The following is a 21,077-nucleotide window of genomic DNA, read 5'->3' on the forward strand; positions in this document are numbered from 1 at the left end:
AGATAACCTTGTGAATCTCAAATTTATTGCATACTTTGAAAAGACGCATACCGGCCGCTATAAACCCCATACTTAAACGGAAATCGTATGATGTATAATGTTGGATGGATGGTAGTGATATATATATTTGAGTGATGGAACACTAAGATATATGTTGGATAGATGGTAGTGATATATATATTTGAGTGATGGAACGCTAAGATATCCTCCAGAAGATATTCCCCCTATCCAGGTCAATAGGCATAATCCCATACCACAGACAAAAGATGTGAAATTCACTAATTGAGATGTGAACTGAATGATTTAAGTTCGCTATATCTGATGATCTGATAAATTCTCCCCCTCGGATGTAGATAACTAAAGTGTTCATAATAAGTCTCCGATTGGAATATATGTTGTCGCAGACATAGAAAACCGAGGAATCTCTGAAGCTTTGTTCAATTCTTGATCCATGATTCTCTTGCAGCTAGGTAGCGCATCAAATTATTTACAACTTTAAATGAATAAACATAAACAAACCATAACTTGCAATTTTTTTTTTTTTGAATTTTTCTGATGTTGCCTTTTCTCTATAAATAAAACAAACAAAATAAATAAGTGAATACAACTATACATGATGATGATGCACCACTGTCTTTGACTTTATAGTAACTGCACGGAAAACCAATCTTCTGATATTGAAATCTAGAACCCGATGACATTGCAATATACAAATCATTCTGTGTCTGTGATACAAGACTGCACTTCTCAACCCTTCAAGAGAAAACACCTCCCTTTGGGTATCCGATATGTACGTTGTTGGATTTTGGTCCAAGTAATAAAGGTAAATAGAAACAAGTATGCATCCTAGACAAAGTATGCTCACCTTGGGGACTCATAAAATTATCCTTTTGCTACCGAGTATAAATCGTAGTAGGGGAGACCTCAACCGTCTGTTGAGTTTCTGAACAACCATTTCTCAGTACATATTCAGTGATAAGTAGGTGACTACCCTCAACCGCTGTAAACCTTTCCATGATTTTCTTATCATGATATTTACGCTTTGTTCGTGTGATCATCTCTATCTAGAATTAGGCCAATAAAGTCTACTAACACATTATCAATCATTCTATATTACTTTTATTTCATAACTTACATGTCAGTTCAGTATTGCAATCACTTTCCACAAACATAACAAGCAATTCATTTTCAGGTTTTTCAATTTTTTTTATGGATTTTCCATTTTCAATTTTTATTTGTTTTTCTGTTTTTTTTTTTTATGGCTTTTTGATTTTCTCTGTACAAAAGCATAAATTTATCTAAAAACATAAGCAAACATGCAGAAATATCAGGAAAAACTAATCTATCATGCAAATGAAAAGTAAACATGCAAATGATCTACAAACTACCATGCAAAACTATACATACTCTACAAGCAGTTTCTTAACAATTCACAACTCAGTCTCAGGCTTAGGTTCCTCTGTGTCAGGAACCTCAGTTTCAGGAACCACATCTTTAAACAACTTAATACCTATCTCTTTTAACAGAAATTCAAAACGTGGTTTATCAAAAGCTTTTGTGAAGAGATCAGCTCTTTGGGCTGTAGTGTCTATTTGCACTACATCTATCTACTTTTTCTCATAGCAATCTCTAATGAAATGGTATTTAATCCTTATATGTTTCGTTTTAGAATGGTTAACGGGATTTTTTAGTGACAGCTATGGCAGCAGTATTATCAACATAAATATGAGTGTTAGAGATTTGCAAACCGTAGTCACGTAGTTGCTGTTGAATCCAGATAACCTGTGATGTACAGCTGGCCGCGGCAATATATTCAGCTTCACAAGTGGACTGAGCCACTGCTGTCTGCTTCTTACACTGCCAAGTAACTAATTTGCTACCAAGAAATTGACACCCTCCTGATGGTGATTTGAAATCTTTCTTACAACCTCCATAGTCTGAATCACTGTATGCTGTGAGATCAAAACCATCCTCACACGGATACCATAACCCTAAGCTGGGAGTATCTTTCAGATACCTCAGAATCTTCTTAACCATGAACATATGATGAACATTAGGATTCGCCTGATAACGAGCACACAGGCAAACCACAAACATAATATCTGGTCGAGAAGCTGTAAGGTACATTAGAGAACCTATGATCGCCCTGTACAAAGTAGGATCCACTGGAGCACCCTCACAATCGGGTGAGATCCCATGATTAACCGACAACGGAGTCTTAGCTGGTCTCTCTGTATCTGCCTGAAAGCGCTTTAGGATATCAGCAACATACTTAGTCTGATGCAAGAAGATGCCTTTATCCAATTGAGCTACCTGTAAACCTAAGAAAAACTTTATAGTTCCCATGGAACTTATTTTAAACTTTCGTTGCATAACCTTCTCAAATTCATCAACCATACTCTGATCTGTAGACCCGAAGATAATATCATCAACATAGACCTGCACTAACATAAGGTGTTGTCCCTTCTTTTTGATGAAAAGTGTCTGATCAATGACACCTCTCCGAAAACCATTCTCTAGCATGTAATTGGACAATGTAGCATACCATGCTCTAGGAGCTTGGTGAAGACCATACAGTGCCTTTTCTAGTCGATAAACCTTTTCTGGAAAATGCGGATCTTCAAAACCAGGTGGTTGTTCAACAAACACTCTTTCATTGATCTCGTCGTACAAAAATGCACTTTTAACATCCATCTAAAAAACTTTAAACCCCATGAACGATGCAAAAGCCAAGAAAATCCTGATTGCTTCCAGTCGTGCAACCGGAGCAAAAACCTCATCATAGTCAATTTCAGGGATCTGTTGATATCCCTTTACCACCAATCTAGCTTTGTTTCTGATAACGATACCCTTTTCATCCTTCTTGTTCTTCAAAACCCATCGAAGACCATAGGGTACACAACCATGCGGTGGATTGACTAGCTTCCAAACCTTTAAGTGTTTGAATTGTAACAACTCCTCTTGCATTGCACTAACCCACTCGTCAAACTTCAATGCCTCATAAGCATCTTTAGGTTCAATTTGACACACATAACATGAGTGAGCATGCACAAATATTCTTCCTGTCTTATTCAACGTTGAATAAAAAGCTGTTGCCACATTCGCACTCTCTGTCTGAACATCTTCCGCTACTGTTGAACTTACACTAGTCACGGGAACCTCTGGTGTAGTCGGAACTTCAGATGTAGAGGATGCATTAGACTTCCCTAGAGGAATACTAATGTGAGGAATGCCTCTTGAATCCACATAATAATCATCAAGTCGTTTAGGTGGCAGAATCACACGATTGGATCTACGTACACCTCCTGCTTCAGTTGGCGGTTCAGTCACTGTTACAGTTGGTGGTTGATTATATAGAGGATTAAGATGTTCCTCAGTCAGTTGTGTTCGACTAACTTCCTCGTCATCTTCAAGCTCACTATCTTCATCTGTATATACTACCCCGTCCTTATTTGAATCAAAATCACCTCTAACACTCTGCGGACCTGGTTGCAAGCTAGAAACCGGATTCTGAACCTGCATTGGAGTAGGGATAACATTTTCAGAAGTGTTTTGAGAATCAAACAATATCTGAGTCAGGACTTCTTCATCTGTAGCGTCTGGCGGAAGATTGAAGGAATCAAATAACTTATCATATTCAAACTGCCATGCGAATCCTTTACTGACACGAGGTGGAGCATTGCGTTGAATATCAACCTCATAACGTTCTTCCACACACTTGGACTCAGTATTATACAACCGTTTGTTCGGATTCCCATATCCCAAGAAGATACCAGAGATCACCTTTGAATTAAATTTTCCTCCAGCGTCTCGTACCAGAATAGTACAAGGTGCACCAAAGGGTTCAAAATGTTTAATGTTTGGCTTTCTCTTGTGTAACAGTTCATAACATGTTTTACCATGTCTCTTCACCACTAGAACTCTGTTCATCACGTAGCATGCAGTACTCACGGCTTCACCCCAGAAAATAATTGGAAGACATGAATCTGCTAGCATTGTTCTTGCGATCTCAATTAGAGTCCTATTCTTTCTTTCAGCAACACCGTTTGATTGAGGTGTATAAGCAGGACTGAACTGTTGCTGTATCCCCTTCTCATTACAGAATAGCAGCATCTGATTGTTCTTAAATTCCGTACCATTATTAGTACGAATCTTTCTAACCTTCAACTTAGAAATAAAAGAATTAAGAGTAAGAACATTGTTGCAAGCCCATGCTCTTGATGTAATCTGCTCAATATATGCATCCCATTTCCAAAACAATCCTTCCTTGAGAACTTTTACAGCCTTAGTTTGTGTAAACTCAATTTCATAATTCTCCATCTCGGATATTAAATTACAATACCTCGTAATCGCTTCCTCTAAATTCTCATTTCTCAGTGCCTTAAAAATTTTCCATTCTTGTTTCAAAGCCCTACCCTTCTTTTCCTTCATTTCGTCACACGAGTTCAGTGTGTAACTCATTTTAAAATCTGATAAAAATCTCGTGAAATATTGACAAAAAGGCCAAGAGTTGACTACCAGAGTCAATTTGATAAACGTATCAAGTTTTCCCGTAAAAACCTGACAAAATTTGAATACCCAAAAAAAATATCTCGAAGTTCTGAGAAAAGGTCAAAGTTTGACTTTTAGGTCAAAGTCAACTATGATCAACCTAAATTCAACTCAAAATTTGAAAATTCAAAAATTAATTCCTATTTGAATATCAAAAATTAATTCATGAGTGGGGAACATGTGGAAAAATGCGGGACTCAATAAAAGTCTAACTTTACTAACATTACATAAAATGCCACGCAATGCTAGTATGTTTTACACCTACACTTTGTTTTATATTTTTCGTAGCCTCACAAAATCAATTAATCTCTAAGGTAGGCCCCACGATAGCAATCACCAACAACTATGTCTTTGTTCTTTATTTTTTTCAACAGAACCGACAGCAAACTTACCCCTTTCTTATTTCTTTGCTTGACAACAATCCAAAATGAGTCTCACTCTTATACTAAAACCAATAATCCAGTGAACTCATGCATCTATTTAAGTCACAAGTCTATTAATCCCCTTCCCACAACTGATAATTTCCACATTCAATACTAATCTCTTGTTCTTTCTTTTTTATCTTCGTCACAAAACAAACCCCCAAAAGAAAAATTGATTTACACTGTTACTTCTTCTTCTTCGCAAAAACACACATCAAAAACTAGGAATCCTCAAAATCAAACCTGCAACTAGCGAGATCGTTTCAACTACACCTTGAAAATAGACAGTCGGTCGATAGAGAAGACAATCGGTCGATGGAGAAGACAATCGGTCGACTGTCGATGTTACAATCGGTCGAGTGGTGGAAGACAAACGGTCAAACGGTATTACGTCAATCGGTCAAGTGAGTAGTGTCAGTCGGTCGAAGGTCGTGACTATCGGTCGAGGGTGTTGTGACAATCGGTCGAAGGAAGGTGACAATCGGTCGAGGGTGTTCTTGGTGAATATGCAGTTTCCGGTGAGGTTCAACGGCGGCGAGCGGTGGTTCGATGGTGGAGGAGGCCCAAATCAGCGAATTAGGGCCTGAAAACTTGCAGAAAGGTACGTGACACAATTTAAAACACTTTTGCAATATTAGATTTTCCAAAAACACGCTAGATCATACAAACCCGATTGATTTTTTAAAACGAAAAATATGAAACAAAAACTCAGATTTTTCAATGAATACTTAATGAAAATCGAATCTTTAAATTGGAGATTGTTTGTATGATTAGCAGGAACATATATCACTGATCAATTTCTACATTACCACCCAAAAATCGAATTTTTAATTTTTGTACCAAAAACGTGAAAATACCAAAAATTCATTTTTCTTTAACAACTCAAAAACGATTCTTCGCTGTAACGATTCGATCCTACAACTCCAACAGTCGTTTGAATGTCTCTTTTATCCAATATATCCTTGTTGATCCGAACTTGGGACTTTTCGTGCACCAACATACTCCCCCAAGGACCTAGTTCGATCAACATTCCTTATTTTCTCAGATTTATACACCAACAAACTCCCTTAAGGATCATTATACTCCCCCTTAAATGTGGCGTTACATTCAGTTTCACGAGACTTTCCCTTATGCACCAATAAACTTCCTTAACTGGCACATCTCTTCTCTCATCATCTTTATCTTTGTCATATTCCAATGATAATCGCAAGTCGATACAATTACCAAGAAATACAACTTGTTGAACCTTTGAGTAAAATCTCTTTTGATATCTGAAGAGTTATACTCAACAATCTTCAAAGCTCATCAGTCATCAGATTAACCCTAACTTATGACTGTTGTGACTTCAGGTTCTTCAATCTCTTCAAATCTTCTAAGAAGCAGCAGAATTTAAGATTTGACTTTGTTTGGCCCATAAATAATCAGAAGGTTCTGATTACCCCACATTAACTTCAATATCTTTTTTTAAGCTTCATAACCTGCACATGTAAACATCACAAAGTACAATGACATATATAATCATGAGCACGTTAGGTATAATCAATCTCTCATTTCTTTACAACATAAACATTACAAACATCGAGATGATTAATTAAGCAGCTTTATTCCTTTCTTTCACGTACGCGGTACGCCATTCCTTCACATCATCAAAACTCCAGAAGCTCCAACTTTAACTTCTTCTTGCAGTTGACATGGCTCGTACGTATATCAACTTTGACAAGATGTTGGTCATATCAAACATTTAGTTCAAACACACACTGGTTTAACCATTTTGACACAACATTCAAAACAAACATTCAAAACAAATTGTTTAAACATTTTCAAAACACTTTAACTTTTCAAACCAACCTTTAGCTACAGTCTGATACGTCAATTCGAATTCACATGAATAACCATAAAATAAATAAGACAGAAACTATTTTTGGATTTTTTAAAATTTATACTCAAACACACTAAAAAATCTTTTTGCATGTATTTTTCATAGTATGAATGCATGTATGAAAAGTTGATGCAATTACGCTAAAATACTAACAAACATTTTAACGGAAACAAAATCACATATTTTTGCGAGATGTTGATCTTAACATGGAATCAATACTAAACTATAGTAGCAAATCATCTTCGTTCAATTCTTAGGATAAAGTACCTACAGATTAAAACTCTGATTATAGAGATCAAGTCACATTAAGCTTTCATATTCTTTCCTCATAGACATTTTGATGATCATGTTGATTAATTACTTTAACATATTGCTATGTTAGATTAGATCGTAGAATCAGTCCTCATTTGAGATCGCACGATGTTTCAGGTAGTCAATTGAGCACTAAAGTCCAGACGCTGTCCGTTATCACTAGCACATACTTTTGATCTAATTGATCAGGAGGTACTCTCACAGTATTTTGAATATTCCTGTCAGCCTTGGGCTTCTACCTTAACCTATACCTTCAATTTATACAAACTTTCGAGCTTCAGAATCAAAACTTTAATATGATCGAAAGTATCTGACTTGTGTTTCAACATTACAACCCACGAAAACTGGGAATACTCATCTATAACCACCAAGCAGTAAGACTCTCCGGTGAGAGTTTTACAGTTAACTGGACCAAAGAGATCCATGTGTAACAGTTCCAAAGGAATATTAACAGAATGATGCTTTTTGGTAGTATGTGACTTTCTAGTCTGCTTCCCCTGTTTACACGGAATACATACTTCAGAAATATGAAAACTCTTAACATTCACACCATCAACTAATCCATTGTGGACTAGATTATTCATCTTCCTTAGACTCAGATGACCCATACGCTTGTGCCAAATAATCGACTCATGTTCAGTAGCTTTAGAAACAAAGGCCTGATGGCCTGAAGCTGCTTTCACATGAGCCTTACGCATATCAAGGATATAGAGATCCTTGCACCTTGGAGCCGTCATCAGAATCATGTCTTCCGAAATTACAAACTCTTTTCTCAAAATATAACAAAACGTATCATCAAAAGCAATTGAATACTTTTTGTCAGCAACTTGTGAAACTGAAAGCAGATTGTTCGACATCTGCTCTACATAATTAACTTTATCAAAGATGACGTTCTCATTAGAAATAACACCCTGAGCAGTAATAAATCCTCCTTCACTACATGCAAAAGAAACTGGTCCTCCATCTACTGTTTTCACATTAGACAGCAAAGACAAGTTCCCTGTCATATGCCTGGATGCCCCACTATCAACAATCCAAGTACTGCAGCGTGGATTATAGGCGACCTTCACATTAAAGTAAGAGGATTAGTTAGAAAGGGCCACCCATGCCCTAATGGCAGTGGGTTTCCCATCAACACCAACAACTGGCAACTCCACCCATTGTCCTTTAGATCCAGAAGGACCTTCAGGATGTTGAACACTCTTAACTTCTGATTTAGGTTTCCAAACTATGTTATTTCGGTAATGGTTTTCTATAATAATCATTAGTTTGAAAAACCTTTTTATCATTTGTTTGCACTGAAAAAGAATTAAACACCGGTGAAGGTGATCTCCTATTAAAGAACCGATTTGGACTAATATCAACCTTCCTTCTTAGTGTCTGCCGAATGGGTCTGCAATTCATAGCCTTGTGTCCCAACCTCCCACAATTGAAGCAGTTAACATTATCAAAATCATGAGAATTAAACACTTTGCGTCTAATTGGTGAAAACTGTCTCCTAGGTGGTTCAATATGTTGTCTAGTCGTAGGGGATGACGAGACTTGTTGCTTAACAGTCTGTCGATGACCAGGCGGAACATACTTAGACACACTCCCAGATTTGGAACTTGCCTCTGTTGGTGATTGTTCTACCTTAGGATCTGATTCATCTATCCTGCCCTTACTGACAAACTTAGGTGACACTCCCTGGGTGTTCTTCTTCTTATTCTGTTTGGGAGTCATAATTTTCTTAGACTGAGCCTTTTGACTCTCAGTCATCTTACTAGCATTAACAGGATTTTTCAGAATGGTAATTGGTTTAGTGACAAGCTCAAATGGTTTGCTGTCTTTCTCAGTGTCGATATTAGTATCTGACTCTGTTTCATAGACAACATCTAAAGGCTTCTTCGACTCAACTATCTTAACAGTACTCTCAACAGGTGCTTCTTTAGGCTTACCATATTCTAGTTCTACAACAGGACCCTTACTTTTCTCAACTGGTTTGTTAATATACTCACCTAAAAGTGGCGGGGCAACCTGGTTGTAACCTAAACCCTGCTGTTTAGGAGGATTCAAAGTCTGTTTCACATAAGACATCCTCTGCCAATTGTCGATCCTAGCTTTTTCAGACTCGTATTTCAACTTAAATGAATCCCTTTCAGCCTTAAGAGTCTCTATCTGTCCCAAATACATAGTAATCACTTTTCCATCATCTATAACCGTTGATTTTAAGTGACCCACCTGATTTTCTAAAGACTTAATCACATCAACATAGTCTTTCTATTTATTAAGGTAGAAAAGTGCATCATCATAGTTCTTTTTATTAGTCTGATTCTCCAAACTTAAATTCTTAAGGTCAACTCTAAGCTTAGGACAAGTCTCACATGTAACAGATATCTCATTAAACTTTGTGATAACACATTCAAGCCTCTCAATTTCCTGTTCATAACCAATGCATTTAGAACAATTAGAAACTAAGTCAATACATACCTTTTCATTTTCGGACGTGTTAGCCATGAATGCATAGTCATTTCTTCCAACCTGAGAATCTGCATCTGATTCTGACTCTGACTCTGACTCTGAGCTCGTACTATCCGAGTAATCAGCCTCATAACCTCCTCTACTCTCACCTTGATCTCCACAAACTGGACTCTGAACAGTAACAATCTTCTCATCATCACTCTTAAGATCACAGTTGAGCAAATGTTCCAGCTCCTCTCTGAACCAAGTACCAACATGACAACTCATCCCTTCTTCTTCATCTGACGAGTCAGTAGTAAACTCAAAATCTGATAAGTCCTGAGCTTTGCGAAACTTATCATACATCCTATCCTTAATCCTCTTCCTGAAGCAAAGTTTCATCAGCTCTTCTGCTCTCTTCAACCTAGCATCACATTTGCTCACATAGCATGTGCAATTCGGATTATCCTTACCCGTACAACCTGCATTTTTCCGAACAATTCTTTCCTCTTCAATTTCTGCTTCGCTTTTACCTACAAACACAACATTAGCCTTTTGTGTATCTACCGAGATGGACAAGTCACATACTTCATCCGCATATGTTGTAGTCAAAGCCTTGGATTGAACAGAACCCGAAGATTCTTTCTCTACAATTACATGTTGTGGTGTAACTGAGATAGTTGTCTGGTGAAAAGGATCATGAAAACCAGGCTTGGGTGGTCTCATGCAAGTCTTCTTAAAATGACCATATTCATCACAATTGTAGCACATAACCTTTGACATATCAAAACCAAATTTCGAATCTCGACTCAAACTCAACGATCTTTGTCCTGTTTTCTTCAAGTACTTTCTAGCACGTCTCACAATGCTACCCATACAGTAAAGTATATCCATTCTCTCAAGCTCGTCCTCATCAATCTGATCATAGTCTTCATTTTCAAGATGACTATTAAGCACCTGTCCACCAATCATATCGTTGTATGAGTTAACAACAATAGCTGCTAATGCCATATCTTCCTGAATAGATTCTCGAGATCTCTTCTTGATATTCTTAGTGTGAAACACAGGAGTTTGAGTCTGAGTCTGAGTCTGTTGAATCGGAGAATCCTCAATCATCTTAATTGTAGAATTTTGAGCTTGTAATTTAGCATTAAAGTAGCCCGACTGAGACGATGGTGCAGACATTTGTGAAGCATTGGCTGATATGTATGCTGTCTGTAGTGGAGCATGAGTACCAGAAGACGAAGCTAAAGATGATGCAGCAGCTGCTACAGAACCAAGTCTCTTTCTCTTTGCTTCATCTTGAATGTCCTTCTCCATCAACTTCGACGTAAAAGCTGTTAGTGTCAACGGATGACCTGATGAGCTGTACCTGTTCTGAATCTTTTCAATCTCATGATCCCACTTTTCTGGAAGACCATCTTTCAACACCCTTACTGCCTTTTTATCAGGCACCTCAATCCCATAATCTGCCATCTCTGCAACCAATAATCGATATCTTTCCAAAGTTTGTCCTAGAGATTCTGAGGGAAGAGCTGCAAACACCCTCCATTCATCCTTCAAAACCTTACCCTTAGTCGCACGATAAGTAGCTGTACCCTCTGTTGCTGATTGAAGAGTCAACCAGATAGTATACGATGTTTTGTTTTGGTTCTTAAATTGCTGAAAAATCTCCTTAGACAACGCTTGGGTTAGCTGAGCATAACATCTACACTCAAGATTGTACTCTTCATGCTCTGTGGGACTAAACTGTGAAGTTTCTTTGGGTTCACCATCTGCTCCGCATGGCCATACATACGGATTCTCAATACATTCCCAAAGTCTAGAGTCAACTCCGTTTAAGTAAATAACAAACTAACTTTCTAGTCCAAGAAATTCTTAAGGTTGTCAAGTCTAGGTACTTTATTCGCTGATCCAGATTCACTTTCATTAAGTAACAGTTTTTGTAGTCCAGGTGCAATTACTAACGCGCTGTATTCATTTGTCATTTGTTCATTAGTGTCAGGCATTTTGACTGATTAATATTGATTAAGATTACTTAAGTGAAATTAAAAGATTCTGTCTCAAAAGTGGATCGGCCGAAGGACGAGACGATCGGTCGGAGGACGGTGACAATCGGTCGGAGGTCTAAGACTGACGGCCGATGGTGAAAACTCAGTAGCTCAATCTTAGCGTAAGGACCTTCGGTCGATGGAAGAGTCAGTCGGCCGATGATAACAGACGATCGGTCGGTGGACAAAAGACGAACGGCCAATGGTTAAGACAAACGGTTCTAAGTTATGAAAGACTGTCCTCCGGTTCACTGATAGACGATCGATCGATTTTGTCTGACGTACGGTCGATGGTCGTGACGAACGGTCGATGGTCAAGGACGATCGGCCGAGGGTAGTTCTTACGAATTCTGGGCAGAAAAAACTAGGGTTTTTCGACAAAAACTTCAATCTTGATCAAATTTGACGTTCTAGACTTAAACAAAACCGATAGAAACCTCAGAAAAACACCCTTGAACAAAAATAGACTCGAAAACACAAGATTTAAACGTAAAAATTTCAACTTTTGATTGAAAACCCGTTTTGACCAAAACCCTAAAACAAGAAAACTATAAAATCGACTCAAAAACGTTTGGATCAGCAACTCTACGCTCTGATACCACTTTGTAGAAGAACTATAGACCTTAGATCAAACGTATTAACCTAGATTAACGGCGAAAACGATAACTAGGGCGAGTCGAATACTTAATTAACTATTGGGATCAATCTAACCAATAAATAGTTGATATAATCGATGCCTAGAGCCTTGTATTCGGTTGGGGATTGGTCTGGGATGATAAACACAGAGTGATACGATGGCTAAAGGGTTTGTGGTGTGTAACCTTACAATGAACCACAAAACCCGTATATATATATATATATATATATATATATATATATATATATATATATATATATATATATATATATATCTTCAGTGACCATCGGCCGGTGGTCTGAGACCTACGGCCGATGGTGAGAGTCCCTCAACCGATGGTCCCTACCATCGGTCGATGGTCTGAGCAGCCAACCAACTGCTCTTAACCATTTCACGACATTATACTAAGCAATTCAAATACAAAGTATTAATGAAGATGTTCATACATGACTGAAATACGAAATACAAAACTAATAGAACTTATTACATAATAGAACTCGGGATTATGCACTAACAAATACACATGGGCAAATAATATTATTTTTATACCCTTTGCTTATCAAGTAATCACTTAATCGTTTATACCACATGTGACCCGATTGTTTTAACCCATATAAAGACATTTGTAACTTGATTGAGTACATTTCTTTAGGTTTTGCATTGGATGCTTCTGATACCTTAAATCCTTTAGGTATCTTCATATATATATATATATATATATATATATATATATATATATATATATATATATCACTATCAAGTGATGCATATAGATAAGCATTCACAACATCCATGAGATGCATTTCTAAATTTTTAGAAACTGCCAGGCTGATTAAGTATCTAAGAGTAATTGCATCCATAACAGGAGAATAATTTTCCTCATAATCAATTCCTGGTCTTTGAGAAAAACCTTGAGTTACAAGTCTAGCTTTATATCTTGTAACTTCATTTTTCTCATTTCTTTTTCGCACAAAAATCCATCTATATCTCACAGGTTTCACATCTTTAGGTATGAGAACGATATATCCGAAAACTTTTCTTTTATTGAGCGATTCAAATTCAGCTCGTATTTCTCTTTTCCAATGATCCCAATCAGGTCTATTTTGACATTCTATGATAGATTTTGGTTCTGGATCATCATCATCATTCATGATGTCATATGCAACATTATATGAAAATATCTCATCAATATTTTTCATTTCATTTCGGTTCCATAATATTTTTGAATGTGCATAATTGATTGAAAATTCCGTATTGACATCATCAATCTTCTCTGCAGAAGGAGTATTGATTTGTGGTTTTTCTTGAACACTTTCTTTTACCTCATTATCAGCTGATTTTCTTTTTAGAGTATTTTTATCTTTGGAACCAATTGGTCTCCCACGTTTCTGGCGTGGCAAAGACTTATGAGTGACATTATTGCCAGCTTTTGGAATATAAATTCTAGCTGAAGCATTTATTGTTGGTATATATGATTTAGTCACTCTTTTTTTGTATCTGTAAATGCATCATGTAATTTATTTGCAAATTCTTGCATATGCATTATTTTTGAACTTTTGTCTCGCATTCTTTTGTGCGATGATCAAGATATATTAATTTATGTTCACCCCATGAAACATCTTTTTCTTTATTTTATTTTTTCATTTCTTCCCCTAATCTAGGGAAGAATTTTTTATTAAAATGACAACCAACAAAACGTGCTGTAAAAATATCACCCATCATGGGTTCAATATATCTTATGATTGCAGTTGTTTCATATCCAACATATATTTCCATCCTTCTTTGAGGAACCATTTTAGTGCGTTGTGGTGGTGCAATTGGAAAATACACTACACAACCAAATATTCTAAGGTGGAAAATATTTGGCTCTCGACCAAAGTTAAGTTGGTAGGGGAAAATATTTATGACTTGCACTTGGTTTAATGCGAATTAACGTCGCATCATGTAAATTTACATGTCCCCATATAAATATTGAGAGTTTTATACTTATTACCAATTGTCTAGTTATTAGCTGCAAGCGTTTATCTATTGATTCAGCTAAACCAATTTTTGAATGCACATAAGCAACTGAATGTTTAACAACAATCCTTATAGACATATAATAATTATTAAATGCTTGAGATGTTAACTCACCAGCATTATCAGGTCTCACCCTTTTAATGGTGTAATCGAAAAATGTGTTCTTTATTTAATAATTTGAGCAAGAAACTTTGCAAATGCCACATTTCGACTTGATAATAGATAAATATGAGACCATCTACCAAATGCGTCTATCAGAACATGAAATGTCTAAATGGTCCACATGGTGGATGAATTTATTCACATATCTCACCTTGAATTCTTTCAAGAAACATTTGTGATTCTTTTTCACAATATACTTTTCATTAATCACCATATGTGCTTTTCATTAATCACCACATGTGCTTTTCATTAATCACTATATGCACTTTTCGTCATATATCCTTTTCACCATATGCTCTTTTAATCATATGCGCTTTGCATCATATGCGCTTTTAATCATATGCGCTTTTCATCATATGCGATTTTAATCATATGCACTGCGCTTTTCATCATATGCGCTTTTCATCATATGCGCTGCGCTTTTCATCATATGTGCTTTTAATCATACGCGCATATGCGCTGCGCTTTTCATCATATGCGCTGCGCTTTTCATCATATGCGCTTTTAATCATATGCGCTGCGCTTTTCATCATATGCGCTTTTAATCATATGCGCTGCGCTTTTCATCATATGCACTTTTCATCATATACACTTTTAATCATATGCGCTTTTCGGTGCTACATAAATATTTCTCATTTTTGTTATCATTGACTGATAATCATATCCATTATGATATATATATATATATATATATATATATATATATATATATATATATATATATAGGGTTAGGTTCATTTGAGAACCAACAAAAAATAAAGAACCTCAAGAACTAATTATAGGCCATAGATTAGATAGATGAACGGCTAGGATTAAATGGATATTAAACCATTAAATAAAATTAGAAAAGAAACGTTAATTTACGAAAAGGGTAATTCTGTAATCTGAAATTTGATTTCAATTTCATATTGGGAACGGTTTATTGATCTGTGCATAATTGTCCCAAAATAAGTGGAGGAAAACTAGGGTTCTTTATTGTGAAAAAATGGCGAAATTGAAGGGATTTCAACTTCCAGTTTTGTTATCGAGAAATATGAAATAAAGTCCTGCAAAATTGACACAGATGATTGTTTTAAACTGACTGGCACGATTGAGTTCATACAATTTGGCGAGCATCATAAACGACAACAATCAACCGTTTTGAATCGATTACTAAACTATTGTGAACAATAAAGGTAGCATTTGTTATTTTTTTCATTATATTCATAAAATATGTCAATTAGTTCATGTATTTGCTCATCTTTGATGCAGATTAATCTCTCATGGAAGATGCAAGATGCAATGCATTGCTCAAGAGGAAATTCACAGGTTATCATACTCATTATTCGTTATTTGTAACCGAAATTGACATTGACGATTGTTTTTTCTATGGTTTACTTCTGTTTTACATATTTTTTTAGCAATGTTTTATATTGTCAGTGTTCTTGTATATTTAGTAAGAAAAAGGTTTTTAATTGTGTTATGTAATGAAAAATGAACAAAATAGCTTATGCATATTTGTGCAATTACACATTGGTTTATAATGATATAGGAGTATATGCTTTGAACTCAATTATATAATTATGATAAAATGAACAGAACCGGCGAATTAGGCTAAAAGTACATTTGGGTTTAGGTATGAGAAGACTATTATAATGTTATAATTAATCCTGGTTCCAAATGACATAGTCATGTGTGCTGGTGAACAGTTGCAAATGTATGAAACATAGTCACGTGTGCTTGTGAACATGTGATCATTTGTGTAAAATGACGATATTGTACAAGTGATCAAATGAACCGATGAGCATATGGAGTTTGTGGACTAATGAACGTTAATGTATAAATAATGATGTGGATTCAAAGGATGGAGAATTATCGAATAAAGATAGTATGAAAGTATACAAGTTCAGGTAAAGTATCTAATTGCAATGTTTGTTCATTAATTTTACTAACTTTGTGTGTTGTCGCGTTTTTTTGTGATCGGTTTAATGTGGTGTGAAGATTTATTGTGAATATTAATAATGTGAAGTATTTTTTATGTTTTGTAAGGTGCACATATTTGTAATTGTAAAGAAAAAAAGCAGAAAAATATTATGTACAAGTGATCTTGTGAACCAATGACCGTATGTACAAGTGATCTTGTGAACCGATGAACATAATGTATATTGTATGAAGTAGGTTCAAAGGATGGAAAATTATCAAATATATTGTAAGAGTACATACAGGCTCATTTGTACAGGATAACGGAGTACGTGTGAACCTTTATATAATATACTTAATGTGAAATAGGACAATGTAAAAGTTATATGTACAAATGAACTTTTGCACAATTGATCTTAGTGACACATTAACTACTTTGTACAAATTTTCTTTTGCACAATGTTAACTTTATATAAATATTAATTTGTACAAATGAACATGTGTATACACCATTAATTGGTAAGTTCAATTGGTATTCAAAACCAAGTTCAGTTGACTAATTTAACCCATACGACGTGTATACACCACTGTATAGACCAACGAGTTAAGGCATATTTTGGTATTCGCGTTGCAATTGATCTTACCTGTGTTTTAAAAATCTATGAAATAAGAACTCCGTTACCAAAACATAAATACGACAGCACCCAAATCTGTTTGTACCCATTGTGCCAATTTGAGGTTGTACCCAATATCAGAATTTCACACGTCACTTTCTACAATAGTACAAGGTGCATATTTTTTGGTTATTCTTATTCATGAACTTATGTTCTACTGTCCATATTTACAATAGTACAAAGTTCAAGACACTACATATAAGTGAATGTAGAAGATGTTACTAGTATTTACAGCAAGTCAATGAGGTTTATATAAACATAGTAAATTGTGTGAGCATAATAACGGATATAAAATGGGTTTAAACGATGGGTTGAACAAGGTATCAAATAAAACTATCCCAGGGACAGACTAAGGGCTTAAAAAATAAGTAGAAACTGACTAAAATAATGACAGAACTTTGAAAAAAAAAACATACTTAAACAACAATAAGTCAATAACTAATCATCAAGAGTTGCCACCCTTCTTCCCATTCAGTTTCTTCTGATTTGTGTGCATTTGTCACAATTTCGAGTGCCGTGGGAGTCTTGGGTGGCCCCACATTTTTTGCAATGCCTCATAAGGCGTTTGCGTTTCTGCACATGTTTCTCTTCTTTACCAGCGATTCCTTTCTTACCACTACCAGACCTGTAGTATGTAAATGTCGCTACAATAATGTATTTTGACTATTAATAGTATTTTGCATTCTTTTCTTCTGGAGAATTGACATCGACATTTACATCGCCTACAATAATGTTATAAAATATATTTGGTAATAGTAAACAAGTAAACTACAAATCATAAAGAAGACAATTAATGGTATTTTGTATATTATGGTCTGTTTGTGATTTGGGTAGAAATTACACCCCTGAATATATGTCTTTAGTTTTGTGTTTATTGGTTGAATTTGAACTCATGTACAATTGTAGGATGGAGGTTTATGTTTTATGTACCTGATTCATTAAACGATTTATGAATGTTCATAAAAAATAAGAATGAAAAATAAAAATAAAAACCAACCTTGATCATGTCCCTGTACATCAGAATTGTCGTTACAGTTGATGCTACCAGGATTGACTATTTGAAGTTGGTTGTTTACATCCATTTTACAAGTACGATTAAACAATATGCGAAATGTATGAAGGTGAAATCGAGATGAATGTTTTAAAAAAAATGATGAATGAAGAATTGAAATGGAAAATGTCAAAGTTTAAGAGGGAGTTATGCCTACAATTTTGAAATGATAAAAACTGGTTTATCCGAAGTTACATACTTGTTTTTTATTTAATTAATAATGTAAATTACTATTACAATTACTTAACTACCCTTACGAGATTATACATAAAAGGAGTTCTTGAGGTTCTTTATTTTTTGTTGGTTCTCAAATGAACCCTTGGCTATATATATATATATATATATATATATATATATATATATATATATATATATATATATATATATATATATATATATCAGAAAAACTTAACAAATTTCTCTTTAATTTGGGAGAAAACAAGCATTATTTATCACAAAATTCATACCATTTGGTAACATGAATTTTGCCTTTCCCGTTCCTTTTATCAAGTTTGCAGTACCTGATATAGTATTTATAATTCCTTCATTTGATTTAAATCAATGAAATATTTTTTAGATTTGATCATAGTGTGTATGTTACCACTATCTGCAATACATAGGTCTTTACCATTTAATTGATGTGTATTTCAGCAAGATTCATACTAAAACTTCAAATAAGATAAGCAAATAATGAGTTATATTTCAGCAAGATAATCAAATTATATTACCTGCAAACAAGTTACAATCTGAAGTACATAAAAGATAACACTTGATAAACATATGTGTTATGGTCTAAAACCATTTATTTATGAGTGATACATAACAAGCTAGGCATCTTAGAAAATTCAAACCATTCAAGTCTCAAGGTAGCTCAGGGTTTATTTAATCAAGATTTTTTCAACAGATTCACTCTCATTTTCTTTTATTCTGGGACTTATTTGTAGAGCTAAACAAGATGTTCATGTATTCAAGAAATACTAGACTGATGATCCACGTTACCAGATAATTAATAAGAATCTCCGGGATTCTAATAAGATCGTCTACTAACATCTTTAATTTTATTCTTTCATGGATCACCGTTATTTCTTGATAATTAATATCGTATCTATCTTTGAGTATTTTCCATAATACACTTGGATCTTCGATCATATAATATGTAGATTCTAAGGACTCGTCAATATGTTTGATAAGAAAAATACTTGCTATTGCTTTCTCTTGTTCGAAACAATTGTTATTTTCATTCAGGGTTTCTAAAATACTGATTGATTCGAGATGTTTTTCTACATTCATAACCCATGTTAAGTAGTTGTTCCCACTTGATTCTAAAGGAGCAAATTTCAGCCTTTTCAAATTCGACATTTTCTATTATCAAAAAGATGGATAACATAAATCATAATCATAATCAACTTCTATTCATAGACAAATAATAAAATGAAATTAGAATCATTTTAAATTCATAAGTACAAACAACAGAATAATGGCATGATTACAAATGATAAAACCACAAGGGCAGGATAGAATATAGGTTCACCCGGTGGTATATTAGCAACAATGATGATAGTTAGTAAGACCAATACAATAGGAAAAATCATCCTTGTGTGAATCATTTTTACAAAAAAAACTTTTGAGAGTGGTAATCTGAGAAAATGAAAATTGATTTGTGAAAATGTGAAAACGGAGATGTTTATTTTATATTTGAAAAATATAGTCGTTGTAACGTCATCAGTTGACGTTAACAACCGTTATGTATATATGACCGTTGTAACGTCGTTAGTTGACGTTAACGACTGTTATGTACTCGTTGTATTAATAATAATTTTAATAAAAGAATTTTATTAGTATAAATACGATGATTAAGAGAACAAACATATTATGCATAAATAATATATTTAAGAATAAACATTAGTATGCATGAAATAAATAATGATTAATTGCATAAGTAATCATAAATGTTAGATAACATAAATATAAATGTTAGTGAAGTTAATAAGAGTTAGATTACAGAAATATAATTCAGGCGGTATAACCGACCATATATAACTTAAATAACATAAATATAAATGTTAGTGAAGTTAATAAAAGTTAGATTACAGAAATATAATTCAGGCGGTATAACCGACCATATATAGCCTAAATATAAATGTTAGTGAAGTTAATAATAGTTAGATTACAGAAATATAATTCAGGCGGTATAACCGACCATATATATAACTTAAATAACATAAATATAAATGTTAGTTACGATGATAATAATATTTACCTTACTAATAAATAATAGAAGATATCGTTAAAGTTTTTTTTTTATTATTACCTTGATTAGTGACTTGTGCTTGCTTAGATAAACATTGATTATACGGAGCACTTCGTGCTGATAACGTGTTATAATTCAGTAGGCTTATAACTACCTTTAGTGGTTTGATTGTGTTATAATTCAGTAGGCTTATAACTACCTTTAGTGGTTTGATTATTGATTAAGAATACTAATAATGAAGTGTAAGAACAAAGATGATAATGGAGAGAAAGAAGGAAACATTTTGTAAGTGTGAGAAATGGTGCAAGTGTTTTAGCTTGCAATACATGGCTATTTATACAAAAACAAAGCTACCCAATATTGACTAAATATTAGTACAAAATTGTCTATCCACATATAAATAATATTGTTATTATTATAACAAAAATAACATTTAACCATAATATTGTCATGCATATCCAAATTAAAATCAAATCCTCATGTCTCGATGCCGTCAATAGTTATAACAACAATTTTATTAAAAAGAGATTAACAAGAAACTAAAGACTAAACGAAAAGATTGGGGCTAATCAAGGGAAAAACAATGTTTTTGAAGGAAGAGAAAAGTAATTTTTTTTTTCACAGATATTAAGATCAGGTGAAAATATGAATATTTAAAAAAAAAAACAGTTTCTGCTAAATGTTATTATTTTGATCAGCAAAATGCTCGAAGAAATAACATTCATCGATA

The sequence above is a fragment of the Rutidosis leptorrhynchoides genome, chromosome 4 (assembly GCF_046630445.1).
Source record: "Rutidosis leptorrhynchoides isolate AG116_Rl617_1_P2 chromosome 4, CSIRO_AGI_Rlap_v1, whole genome shotgun sequence".
NCBI lineage: Eukaryota > Viridiplantae > Streptophyta > Magnoliopsida > Asterales > Asteraceae > Rutidosis > Rutidosis leptorrhynchoides.